The sequence below is a fragment of the Eleginops maclovinus genome, chromosome 3 (genome assembly GCF_036324505.1).
Source record: "Eleginops maclovinus isolate JMC-PN-2008 ecotype Puerto Natales chromosome 3, JC_Emac_rtc_rv5, whole genome shotgun sequence".
NCBI classification, from domain to species: Eukaryota; Metazoa; Chordata; class Actinopteri; order Perciformes; family Eleginopidae; genus Eleginops; species Eleginops maclovinus.
Genome location: NC_086351.1, coordinates 8,553,472 through 8,561,972, shown reverse-complemented (window position 1 = coordinate 8,561,972; position 8,501 = coordinate 8,553,472). Strand labels below are relative to the sequence as shown.

At 39.1% G+C, this 8,501-nt stretch overlaps 1 long non-coding RNA gene across 1 annotated transcript in view; it reads left to right on the top strand.

The window, feature by feature from the left end:
- Positions 1–254: 254 nt before the first annotated feature.
- Positions 255–8,501, top strand: part of LOC134861410 (uncharacterized) — a 54,728-nt gene continuing 46,481 nt past the window's right edge. The window contains exons 1-2 of the long non-coding RNA XR_010165407.1: positions 255–315; positions 7,816–7,928. This is a non-coding gene — a long non-coding RNA (uncharacterized LOC134861410). The remainder of the gene's footprint in view (positions 316–7,815; positions 7,929–8,501) is intronic.

The window sequence follows — 8,501 nt, the reverse complement described above, 5'->3', positions numbered from 1 at the left end:
GGTTCCTTATTGTCATGAAGGTTTTAATTACTTTTTATGTTTCAATGTTAGTGTCATAGTAAGTACAAGTAGCATTAAACTATCAATGTAATTCAGTGCATAGTATTGTTTTATGGAGATATAGAGTTACAAAATCGATGTACATTTTGTGAAGTTGAGCTCCTTAGCTCTAATGTTGGGAGGTGAGTCTTTCAGCCAGGCATATCTGAGGACACCTTTCTCACTGGAAATAGCCACTTGTTACACCTGCAGGCAAAGAACTGATTGGCACTTCCTTGTTTGTGACAGCGTTAAAAGACCAAGCCCTGAAGCTAGGTGAGTCATAGCTGAACTGTTTGTACATTTTCTGTGCTGTAAATATAAACTGAAAGTGAAGTGCTATTTACTGCTTTGCAAAATATTTCTCTTTAGGTTTTTTTTTTTTAAGTATTTTTTCCCCCCTTTACACTAATTGTTAAGATATGATCAACAAATCCCATGTTGAGTAATCCTAAAAAAATTGTAATTTGTGTCTCAACTTTAATATTCACCCAACTTAAAACACCAACAAGCCATACAGTTAGACTAGGGTTTGGTGTTACTTAATTACATTGAACTTTAGTGTTGTTATTTACTTGTTAAGTAAACCACACTAAAAAATATCCTCCTGCTAAATAAGATACCCTCACCAATGCAGCAATTGTGTATAAATCTTCAGGTACAGTAAAAGTCCACCCCAGAAAAAGCACCTTTTCTTCCAATTTGTGTTTCCTCCTATCATAAGTGTTAGTGTCTAGCGGTTTTAACAACTTATCTCTTTTAGTTATATGAAAAAAACGCATATATGACTTTGGACTTAGTGCATAACAAGGAAGTCAGACTATGTTAAGAGATGGACTGTCATCATTATATATAATTTCAGGGGATTGTTGATATACAGACTACTGTAAATGGAACATGTCTAGAGAAAACACCAGATTTATCTTATATGAATTATACGCTCTGTTTCGTCAACATGTGGCAAAAAATATGTGTGTGCAACTACTCTCCTTTCAGCATTTGTGGTGAAGCTCCTGTTGAGTAATTGCTATTTTGGTTGTATAGCGAAGTGATAGCATTGCATTTGACAGTTGATAGAGAGCAGGGAAGCGTTAAGTAGACAGTGGTGGAGTGTGGTCCATCTGTGAGGGGGAACAGAGAGCTGAGGCAGAGTGTGAGGCAGCCCCTCAGGGCCTCCAGGCAACTCAAACAGCATTAGGAAGAGGTGTCCCTGCCTTTACTGCAGCTTTCACGCCTCACTCCTCTTCCAACGCAAATCAGAGGCAACACAAGTTATCCATTTGGGATACTGAGTCGATATGGAGATAAAGCCTGCACTTATGAGCCATGGTCATCAAAAAGATCAGCAAGGGACCCACTGCCTGTTTATCTGTCTCTAACATTAATGTGAGCAGTTGTCGCTGCAGGTAGCATGAAATATTAAAAGGATAACCTCGTTTTGCTAACTGACCAGAGCAAAGTTGTCACATGTGTCCTCAGGTTGTGTAAGGCCTCTGACTTATTGATTGTCTTCTCTTTGAATGTTTACAGTCTGGATATATGATTCAAAATCTCCGCTACGGGTCTTGTTTCTCAACTTAATAACGTAGTTAAGCTCTTTATATCGTTTGTTTAAGGATGGATTTTTTATTTTTAGCAACTGCACATCAGCAGTTTATGAGGTTTTGTTTTTTAAGTATTAGGTTTTAATTGTTTGTGCTGTTTCTCACGTGTGCAAGTAACCAGTGACTCAGCCTGTCCCCATGAAAGCACAGTTTTAGTCAATGTAGATAAATAGAGGGACGGATAGCGCTAATGTAAAAGTAAGAACATTGAATATATTTAAAATGATTTGTTGACATTTTGGGATATACACTTTTTTGCCAAAGGTTAAAAGTATTACCACTCTCTTGTTTGTTCACTAAATATGACGCTTAAGCAATAAGATGGTAGCTTAGCTTATCATAGAATTGAAAGCATGGGGAAATGTCAAACTTGATTTAAAGGATTTTAAAAAATAGAACCTCCAAAGTTTATTAATAAACATAGTATATGTTTTTCCTTTTGATCAGAAAACCAAAGTCTAAAATGTCGAACTGTTCCTTTTAAAGAACTTTAAAGAACCTGTACGATATTTATTTCGAATAGGCCCCAAAATCTAATGTAGAAATAAAAAAAGAAAATAATAATTTAAATGTACGTTCAACCAGAACAAATGCACTATGTGACCTTAGAGACAAATGCAGAGGGTAATGATATGACATCAGTAATACATAACAGTAAACCTTACAGCACCGAGGGGTACAGAAAGAAATGAGGTTGCAGGATGTTGTATTTGTTGATATTGTCAGATTGTGAATATGGCTCAAAATGCTGATGGTAGATTTGATATATACCACGGGTTTACATGGCAGGCTAAAAAGCCAAACCTTTTTGAAGGGCACTTTCTTACCCTCTGTAGAAGTTGGAGGCACGTGATGTGATTCACAGCGTTCACTGCTGGCAGAAGATCATCAGCGCTTCGAGCTGCCAGCCACGTGACTGGCTGGGAAGCGTTGACGGGGCTGATGGTTTTGGAGTGAGTGGCAGCTGAGGCAGGTAAGATGGAGGGGCTGTGAGTAGAGTAAGCAAAATGGGGGGGGGGGGGGGTGTTTTGGGGGAGGCGTTGGTGGGCAGTGGTTTGGGATGTGTGAGGAACAACAGCGTTGCTCCTGTGCGTCTGCTCCCTGACACTTCCCTAATCTGATAACGGATGAGGACAGGTTGCCTTCGCTGTACCTGGCAAGTACCTTCCCCAACCTGCACAGGCGGATTTCGGCGGATAAGGCCAGGCTTGGCAAATGCTAGCATCCTCTGGAGAATAGTTAAAGGGTGATTAATCATTGTTTAGGCGAGGAATGTGCGGGGAAGAATGGGAAAGCGGCGTTTCACACCTCTGAAGCAATTAATCCCTGTGATCTCTACCAGGTTTGTCTTGTAGATAAGTCAGGATACAAAACTGTTCCTAATTTATCAACCCACTCATGGCATCCAGCATAAAACACACAATTTATTTCCAATCATTTATAGTCAAATTTTAAAAAGAGTGACTTTGCCACATCCAAGAGTGCCTTATATTAGCTTCATATAAACTAAGTACCCCAGATTACAATGGGAATCTTGTTTTATTGTGCACATCTGGTGGAGTCACAATGCATTTTCACATTCGCTGTCTGAATTTTTGAGTGATTGTGGCATAAATCATTTTGCTAATCAGAAACATAAGTGACATGAAGGCATCTCCCCTCTTGGAACAAAGGAACAACATATGGCTCTAAAAGCACTCAGGTCTTTTATTTCCAAGGTATATAACCTGTGCATAAACCAATATTATTGAACTAATTTGCATTTTTCTTTCATTCTGGGCTCTTTTTCAGAACTCATATCTTTGCAGATGACTTCAATAATGGATAAAAAAAAGCATTTCTTCCTCGTTATATATTTGATGCTCAACTTGAGTGCAGTTAAGCAAAACATAAGACTCGGCTCAATGGTTTGTTGCAAGGTGAATTATGGCAACGTACTCTGTGATTTGAAGTAAACATAGACCAGCGCAGGCATGATAGCTTTATGTAAATATGTGAGCCACCACGAGAAGTAGAGTTCCTCCCTCTAATAAACTGCATTAACAGATGAACCAAAAACGACACTGATATGACAAGATGAATTCCTTTATTATGAGTGGGTTCTCTCTGGATATCTCTGCATTGCTTCCAAATCGTATTTGCCTCCTAAAACGGGAGGGGGGGGGGGGAACACATTCCTGCCAATAATAGTAAAATGGCTCCTGTTTTAATTGCATCATTACGTACCCAATATCAGCAGCCTGCCTGCCAATATCAATATTGCCATAACATGGGTGGAATATAGATGACCCAGGGTATGCGTGGGTCTTCCATGAGTGCCTCCATGCCAGACTCATCCCAATGCCCGCTGTGCAGGGAATGGGAATGTAGGCCGGATAGCAGCTCGTCTTTCTAATGTCCCCCCGTATTCCCTTAATTGCTGACGGATCTTGTTTGTATTTTGATGGCGGCTTGGAATCTGTGGTTGCTACACATAGGAATTGATAGGCCTTGAGGGAAACATCATGTTACCCACTATGTGTGTGTGTGTATGTCTGCGTGTCCGTATCTATCTGTGTGTCTACATCTGTTGGTCTGCACGTGCAAAGATCAAGTCTATTGTAAAATCAAGAGGCGGAGGGCTTTGCATAATATATTCGTACATTAGGATGATGTAACTAATATAAATGGTGGTCAGGTGGGTCAAGTAGGCTGCATGACTATACACTGAGCAGATGTTTAACTGATGGTGGGAACACACAGGTTTTTCTAAACATGCTTTTATTCGCGTGCAGAAACAGCAAACACTTCTATAGACCTGAGTAAAAATAAAGGCTGTTTTGCATTTCTAATCCAGCAACACTGCACATATGGCACGGCAGAAAACTTAACAATTAGTTACTGCTTTGATGAAGGAAAATTACATCTTGTAGGTCCCACTTCGAATGCACTTCACATATTCATATTAATGCATTCAGGACTGGAGAGTGAAAGATAATTTTCCTGTTTAAATATTTTATTCTAGTTTAAAACTTAACCCGTAATTAGAGCTCCCTAATGGCAAGAGCATCCAGTTTGTCCGTTTTAATTAGATTGTTGTTATGTATCTTTGTGTCATATAGTTTTGATGCTACCAGATGGTGCAATGGTTGGTGTCTGGGCAGGAATGGGTGATGATTTATTTACCTGCACTCTGTTAGTAAGATCCGTTCTTACATTATTCTTCCTCTGTAGCTTATGACAGAATGTGACATGGTAAGATGTTCAATAGATACATGAAGCTTTCTGTAAGCATAGAACAATTATTTTCATTATTAAGGATTTTCCCACTCAAATATTTCAAATATTGTAAAATTGAAATAGTATAAAAAAAACTGAAAATGGTCTTATTGAAAAAGACGAATTGTGTATTCTTGCTTGAAATATTCTTTAAACTTTTAAATATCAAAACCATTACAGATTTGTTAACCATAATAATTTTAGCTCTAAAAATGTATTCAAGACCTAACATATTATATATATATATATATATATATATATGTATATATATATATATGTATATATATATTCATCCTGCAATCCCTGTGTGCTTTAACGCAGCATGGTGTTCAATGTGGTTGCAACTGGCAGGATGCCCCCTCTGAAGCAACACTGCACAGTGAGGTGCAGTTTTTGGATTAATTAAAAATGAGGGCTGTTAACGTGGTTCTAAGACTTGAAAACAAAGAAAAAATGTCTTGATTGATATAAAATACTAAATAAATAGTAAACACTATTATCTTAAGTTCTTTTTTAATTTAAATTCAACTTTATATCTATATATTGTAACTAAAACAGAGACCCACTCATAGAAACATTGCAACATCATAGTACTGGAGGTCAAAACTCATCAGGGTACATAATGTACTGAATAACTGGCTGAGCAGCATTCTGATGTTTCTTTGGTATTACCTTTGATACATATAACAAGAGTCATATAAAACTATTTATTGGTGTAACAAAGTTTATTTGAAATGGTACACTCTCACAATATCATAATGAAGATAACTACATGGTGCAGCTTTTGTTTCCTTTGGGGTGGGGGGGGGGGGGGGGATTTGTAACAAACATATTAACATTTGAAGCTTTCACAAAGCAGTGATTTATTTTTGCAGCATGAGTGACCTGAGCGAGAGTCAAACTCAACCTGGCAGCGTTGATGTGATGCTCTACTAGGAAGGGCACATACACTTCACGCACTGCTGAACTTTTGACCTTTTTAACACTCTGTCAACAACTACATGAGACGTGAGTTTTCATTCAAAGTTTAGTCATGTTTGCATTTGTGTCGGGCTGTTTTGTTGCACCGGTTTGACTCTGGGCTGTATATTTGGCTGGCTGTTATTTGTTTTGTCTCCTGATGATGGGGGCCTGTGATTGATGGACGAGGTCCAGGACATCTCCGATCGACAGCTGTTGATAGCTCTGAAATCGAGAGCAGCAGTCGGAGCGTAACAATGAGCTCATTGCGCTCTTGGCTTGGTCGCCAGCCCAGCAAACCCCAGCACTAGGGGGACTTCATGAATTTCAACTGGGGCCACAAATGTGAGTGCAAATGAAAATTGTGCTGGGGTGAAGGGAAAGGGACTAAACGAGGAATACAGCCCTGATTATCTAGAATTAAAAGAAAGAATAAAAATTCAATACGTCACGTGAGCAGCACATTTTCCTTGAACACAAACATAATTGTGTTTCTTGCATGTTATAAAGCTTAAAGGACAATTTCCACTGAAAGACTTGGTACTTAAATTCAGGAAAACTATAAGCTTAAAAATGGGAGTACACTTAAGTGTTTCCTCATCAAATCAAAAGGTCCATAGCTTTCAGTGATAATTTGTGTGTGGGGCTTGCTCTGGTCTGTAGTGAAACAGGTGATGGTTGTGACTGTCGTGGGAAGGCCTGTTAGCAGTGACATGCAAGGAAGGAGTTTTATTAAAGAAATTCCTCACGTTGATGGAAAGCCTCATTCTAGTGACACGAGCACATTGTCAATCACAACTCAACAATAACATGCATACAGGCTGCAGTGATTCTGATTTATTAATTTGGTGGCTATTGTTGGAATTTGTCCTGTTTGCAGCGATGAAACCGAAAGAAAGTAGCTCGCAGCAGATAGTGTGTTATCCAATGTATGCACTGTAGGTTAATGGAAAAGGTGAAGGAGTAAATGTAAGAATTAAGTATTGCTCCATATTGTGTTTTGTCTTATAGCCACCCATACTTCATTTTAATTGGGCAGCATCATGCTGTAATAAGCTGTGGTTGCATGGGTTTGATGCCCGAGCCCTCTGAGGTTACCAAAGCACCGGCACCACATCTGAGCTCAAATTAGCATTCTGGGCAAGCATAACTCCCCAAGCTTAATTAAGGTAAATTCAACATTGTAGTTCATCATCGGGTTTTATACAATCTTAAAACCAGTTGCGCTTGTTTGGCAGCTGTTTATTTCTTATATTAAAAAAGAAAACATTACACTGTAGATGATTTGGCATCACAGGATTTTGAATTTGAGCCCTCTATTATGGGAAATCTGGGTTTGTGCAATGATTAAATGCTTAATAAAAAATTCATTGTTGTTGCCAACATCTGTATTGTACGGGCTAACGGCTCACTGGAGTGTGCGAGACTTGTAAAGTTTCCAAACGCGCTGCCGAGAACCCTGGAAAGTTCACCTAAGAGTTTGCCTTCCTCATTACCAAGCTACTTCTGTGTCTGCGATTAGACTGAGAACATCTTTAATTGCTTTAAAATCTGAATGCATGATAAGAATGGATTAATTTGATTTTGCTGTTCCTACAAGTAGCAGATGGTTTATGTCTTCAGAATGCTCATGTTGTAAAATGAGATCCCCAGCTTGTCTCTGATTGGTCACTGTTAATGAAGCATGCTGGGCTGATTATTGATTTAGAAAATGAGGACGACACAAGTATAGTGTGTGTTGCTGTGATAAATTAAAGACAAGCTTTGTTTTATGGTTGACAGACAGACACGTACCTTAAATAACACAAAATATTTGATTTTCCATTCAGGTGTTCTCTGGCCCGTCAAAGTAATTTTATTGTTTATTTTAAAACAGGCACTTTTATAGTTGCCACTAACAAGCAGATGGTCGACTTGACTTATTTGTGTTTTGTGTTTCTGAATGACCGATCAGATGCATGATGGGAAATGCAATGAGCTGCTTGTCAGGGAAGAGACAATTCACGGGAGAGGCCCCACGAAAGCTGTATACATTCCCAATTTACTCGCATCTCTGCGGTTTTTAAGGTTAGTAATTTTTTTTGTATTATTATTGGCTGTTGCGAGAGCAGCTGTTCCCCAGCCTCTTCCCGAATTACCATCCACACACTGACAGACAGGCAGCTGATGGGGAAACTCACTGCGTGCATGAGGTGATCCAATTCAGCAATGAAACTAATGTGCTGCATCAAGGGGGATATGTGGCGGCCCTGGAGGAAGAGGAGGAGTCAAAGGTTCAAACACAGTCTCGGGAGGAGCTTGGACTGATGAACATGGATGTAGTTTTGTTGTGCCAGTTCCTGCCTTTATTATCTATCTATCTATCTATCTATCTATCTATCTATCTATCTATCTATCTATCTATCTATCTATCTATCTATCTATCTATCTATCTATCTATCTATCTATCTATCTATCTATCTATCTATCTATCTATCTATCCATCCCCCATCCCCCATCCCCCATCACCCGTCACCCGTCACCCGTCACCCGTCACCCATCACCCATCACCCATCACCCATCCACCATCCACCATCCATCCAGCCATCCATCCATCCATTACATTATGTATTCATTTTGCCACACTACCTTCTTGTTTTT